We start from the raw sequence: 5,792 nt of genomic DNA on the forward strand, positions 1-5,792 counted from the left end.
GACCCGGTCCAACCCACTGCGCCACCGTGCCCCCGCTAGTAGATATTATTTTGTTTTTATTTTTGTTGGGATTCAGTAATTAATCTTCAGATAACTGGGACATTTATGGCCACAGTTGTTCTGCCAGGGAAGTTTATACTGACCTTCAGCTTTTTCCGTATCTATATCAAATTCATCAGTCAGCTGTCAGTACATCAGCAGGCATCTGTCTGACATTCTCATAGCCAGCTGTGTCCTCCCTTGGGTCAGAGGTCATTAGTTCTGCTGTGGGAGTTCTGAAGGTCAATGGGGGTCAAATCAGATAATAACCTAGAGTTGAGTAGGTACTTTAGTTAAGAAGGGTATGACAATGTTTGGGTCTTTCTGCCCACAGACATTTTAAAGATCAACTGATTGAAAACAGAAGAGAGAATCATTGTCATGAAATGGTTTTAGTTCCCTATTACAGTCAGAGAGTAAAACACTCTGGAGTAGCCCCCGCTTCCCTCTTTTCAGTCAAACCGAATGAGAAAAGGCCACTGTCCCCACAGAAGAGAATAGAAAACATTATTTTGAAAGCACATCTTGGTAGTTTTCCCCAAACTAGGCTACAACAAGAGGTGTAGTGTTCCAAATTGAAGAGCAGCAACCTCCAAAATAAGATGTTTTGGCTTCAGGGAAAAGACGGTCCTTCTTCACTCTCGTAGATGCTTCTCCGGATGAAGTAAATGAGAATTACAGGTCAGGGGAGGCTCTTTTTTTTAATTGTTTGTTATTTTGTCATTTAATGCTTTATACCATGTTGGTGAGTGCCAGGTAACCCTGGTTTTTGGAGACCACACAAGTTTGATTTCGGGAGTCTTGGAAAGGATGGTGTCCATCAGGAGGCTCCTTTTGCAACAAGGCCTTGTGGTGATGAGGGCAGGAGACGACTGTAGCTGGTGCCCAAGTCGACAAAGGGCTGTGTGATAGAGAAGCAAAGGGGAAGGAGGGGCATCGCCCCATCCTTGTCCCCGACCCTTTGGCTACATAATGCCCGATTTGTTCCCAAAATACCAGCAGTGTAAAGCTTTCACTTCACAAACTCAGGAACGAAAGAGGGACTCTCCACTTTTCGGCACAGGCTTGATTTCGTGTGAAGCATATTGGGGTACACACCACCTCGGAGACAAGACCTTGTACGTCTGTGTCTCTCTTTTTTCCTGCTTCCCTTTTTGTTTTCAGAGAAAAATGATGATTCAGGGCACCTTGGTTACAGTGAGGCACTGAAAGGAAGCTGCCTTTGTATGATTTTTTAATGTAAGTGCTGCAGCTGCAAATAAACATGCTGCACCTTGTTGCCTTTGCTCCACCTAATCCGGTGTGACCAGCAGCTGCCTGCACGTGGTCTGGGTTGTTTTTCATATTACTGTTGTTATTTTGTTAATTAGTTAATCATCATTTAAGCCCTTTCACAGGTTGATATTTTACTGATGCAATTCAGGTAAGGTATCATGTGTAAGGTGTCAGGTAAGGTATCAAGTGGAGTACCTCGAATAATTTTAACCAGAGAACAGGATGAAAGTTAATTGCCCTAATTAGTGGATGCCCAATATGTCCATCAATTTATTTGCACACATTTCAATCATGTAATACAATGACATGACTGAAAATTGATTACATTTATAAGTGAATGGCTTGAAAGCAATTTATTTCGTAGCAAAATGCACAATTTTACATTAGCACCAATGCTAAACATAAAATGGCTTTTTAAAATATATACATATATATATATATATATATATATATATATATATATACAGAAATGTGTAAATATTTCACTGTTGCTGTCTTTTGTTTCATCCAATATTGATTCAGACTTTACGTTATAGTGTCTGCAGGTATGTTTCTTTTGCAGAAAACCGCTCCAGTCAATGCGGGGAAACCACAGGTGAGATTTCCTTATTGCTCTCTTTTTTGTACTCGCTTCAGTTTTATCAAGAACATATTTACACACGGTTGGATGTTTTGCAGTTAGCTGGTTGTAGTACTGTTGCTGTTTAACAAATGTTAGCTAATTAGCAAATGGCTTAGCATAGCATTAGCCTAAAGTATCTGTGTTTGCTTGCTGGTCATTTAGCTACCTAAGCTGAAAAATAAAAAAATGCTTCAATGTATTTTTATTAGGAATTGTGGGCCTGCAAAGAGGCATAAGAATTATAGTGTACTGTAATGTCAAACACTGAATAAACTATTAATGCACATAATATTTCAAATGTACACACTGGCAAACGTTTTAGCAAATTTATCTTTGAGTTTATTCCGCATGCTAAATTCACATTAGTTCTGCATATTAAAAGGGATGGAGGTCATGTAACAAAGCTGTTCGAGTATCATTAACATTAGCTTCAGGCTACTAAAATACACAGTGAAAATTTTGTTTGCATCTATTTGTTTTAATTGCATTTTCTTCTCGGTTCTGTTTTCTAGAAATTCTGTCTGCAGAGTAAAAACAAGACGTGCGGCCGTTAGTTAGCAGCAAACCACACTCAGACTTAATAGAAACAGAACAGGAGTGTCATCGGACATGTTTTGTGATGAACTGGTCAACGGCACTGAGTGGGAGGATGTAGAGATATTTTATATTTTCAGTCATTTCTAATTACTGAATTCTAATTTTAATTTAATTTAAAGTAAATAGAGAATAATAACATTGCAGTGTAGCGGTGTTAGACCCAGGATGTACCCTGCCTTAGGCCTCATGCTGCCCGGGCAAAGCAAAATTCCTTCAACCAACACTGAGCAAGTAGTTGTTGATAATGGATGGATGGATGTGTTACAGAGTATTTTTTACTCATTATATCATTTTTTTTTAAGGTTTTAGCCTAACATATGTATTATTCAGATCTTAGTAGTAAAAGTGACTTAGGAGTTATGAACAAAAATTAAAAGAAAATTAAAAGAAAAACAAAAAAGTTATGAAAAGCATATGATAGATAAGTGTACATCTAAAATATACATGAACAAATTAAATTACCAACAAACTTCTAGTCCCAGTTGTGTTTGCAAACTGGGGACTTGTGTATTGAATTAAATTTAAGTATGCTCACATACAAGTAATGACATGGCTTGTATTCTCTAATCTGGTGAATTAGATTTTGATATACTGAGTCTTGATGTGTTGAGTTACCAGTTTTGTGTTGTCTTACTTTCCAAATTGTACTCACTGGCCAATCAATTAGAAACACCATTCTAATACTGCGCAGGAACCCCTTTGCTCTCAGAACAGCCTGTATTCTTTGTGGTATGGATGGAAGGTGCTGGAAACATCCTTAGAGATTCTGGCCCATGTTGACATGATTGCATCACATAGTTGCTGCATATTTGTCAGCTACACATTTATGCTGTGCATCTCCTGTTTTACCACAACGCAACTAAACCTTATTGGATTCAGATCTGGGGACTGGGGAGACTATCGAAGTATGCTGAACTCATTGTCATGTTCATGGAATCAGTATGAAATTACTTGTGCTTTGTGACATGGCACATTATCTTGCTGGAAGTAGCCATTAAGGGGATGGATAAACTGTGGCAATAAAAGGATGTAGATAGGCTATGGTGTTCAAACAATGCTCAGTTGGTTTTAGGAGGCCCAATGTGTGCCAAAAAAACACCCCCACAGCATTACACTACCACCACCAACCTGAATTGCTGATGCAAGACAGGTTGGGTACATGAATTCATGCTATTTGTGCCAAATTCTGACCCTACCATCTGCATATCACATCCGAAATCAAGATTCATCAGTCCAGGCAATGTTTTTCCACTCTTGTCCCATTTCGGTGAGCCTGTGCCCCCTGTAGCCTCAGATTCCTGTTCTTAGCTGACAGGAGTGGAACCTTCTCCTTCTTCTTTTGTCCTTAGCTGGTGATTTGAGGGGCAGGTCGCCCTCTCAACCAATACGCTGCTGTAGGTGCCGCTGGATTCCGTATGTCATTCACGATACGCTTCAACTTCTGGCGATCGGTGACGATTATTCTAGCCTCGTTGATGGTCAGTCGCTGGTTCTTTAGGTCTTCTTCAACATGCTTAAGCCATGTTTTCTTTGGAGCTGCTCATTGAACCCTCCAGTGGACAGGTCGCTCTCGTCAGAGGAGCTTCTGTGGCTGCCGATTGGTGTTCATTCTGCATACATGGCCAAACCATCGCAGTCTGCGTGTTTGGATTTGCTCTTCGATTGAGGGTTGATTGTCACACTTTTTCCAAATTATCTTGTTACAGTGGCGATCACGAAGAGAGACACCCAGGATCTGTCTCAGGCATCGCAGGAGTGGAACCTAATGTGGTATTCAGCTGTTGTAGACGATCCACCTCAAGATGTGACATGCTGCGTGTTTAAAGATGCTTTTCTGCTCACCACTCCTGTAAAGAGTGGTCATTTCAGTTACTGTAGCTTTCCTGTCAGCTTGAACAAGTCTGACCATTCTCCTCTGACCTCTCTCATCAACAAGGCATTTCTGTCCACAGAACTGCTGCTCACTGGATGTTTTTTGTTTCCTTTACCATTTTGTGTAAACGCTACAGAATGTGTGTGAAAATCCCAGGAGGTCAGCAATTTGTAAAACACCCAAACCACCCTGTCTAGCACCAACAACCACGCCATGGCCAAATTCATTCATATCACAAATTTTCCCCCATTCTGATGTTTGATCTGAGCATGATCTGAACCACTTAACCAATGTCTGCACGATTTTATGCATCAAGCTGCTGCCACATGACTCGCTGATTGGACAATTACATGAACAACAGGTGAACAGGTGTTCCTAATAAAGTGGCCAGTGAGTGTATGCAAGGTGGCATTAAGTAATTAATGTTTTACTGAATCATTTTATGTCATTTTGCTAAATGTCTTGAGGCAGTATGTTTTAAGTAGTCAAAATGGCATGTATTCCTGTGCTTTGCCCACTACTCTTTGTTTTCCTGTGCACCAATTTGAAGAAGAGCAGAAGAGCAGGTGTGTGTCACAACTGGCAAAAGAAGTCAAGCCATGAAGATGATGCCTTTAAGACTTTTGTAAATATTTTAATTAATTAAGATTTTTATGCATGATCTGATGTATCAGAGCACTGCCCAATGGAGTTATACCTAAATGCACAATTAATTTTAAATGCACAAAAGTGTTAATATAAACTATCTTTATGTACTTTTTGAATCTCCTAGCTTAAGTAAAGGCCACTGAATTATTTCTCTCTCAACTTCACATCCAGAGCATGGTTTACTTTTATCTGTTAGTGTGCTTATTAATTTAATAGTTTTTCATTTCCCTAAATTAGAAAGTTTTGAAAAAATCAACCAAATGCACAGCTTCATTTATCAAAAGAAAGTACTTTTTTCCATCTTGTAGCAAAATGGTGCATAACCCCTTTGCCTGTCTTCCCTGAGGCATGGGTTCGGCTTTACCCCATGCTGGATACAAAGCCAACGTCCTCCCTTTCTTTGAAGAGAGCTCTGTGCACACACATATCACACACAGAGCGCACAGCACAGGAGCTTACTAATAATTTTATGATGCAAGTACCATCTTTTGGAAAAATTCTTATGTCACTGAAAAAAGGTAACACATCCCATCAGTATCTATTTTCACCTGTGTGCTCAAATATCCTTAGATCTCATAGTTAAATCAAAAGTGTCCAACTTTTTTGCGCTAAGGGGCCACAAATGATTATTGTAAAACGATTTGAGGGCTGCATGTGTCAAAAATATAATTAATGTCTTAAATGTCTATGTTGAAAAATGTATTGTACTTTGTAAAGGTGGTGTGCAATAACTGTATC

This window comes from Scleropages formosus, chromosome 2 (genome assembly GCF_900964775.1).
Source record: "Scleropages formosus chromosome 2, fSclFor1.1, whole genome shotgun sequence".
NCBI classification, from domain to species: Eukaryota; Metazoa; Chordata; class Actinopteri; order Osteoglossiformes; family Osteoglossidae; genus Scleropages; species Scleropages formosus.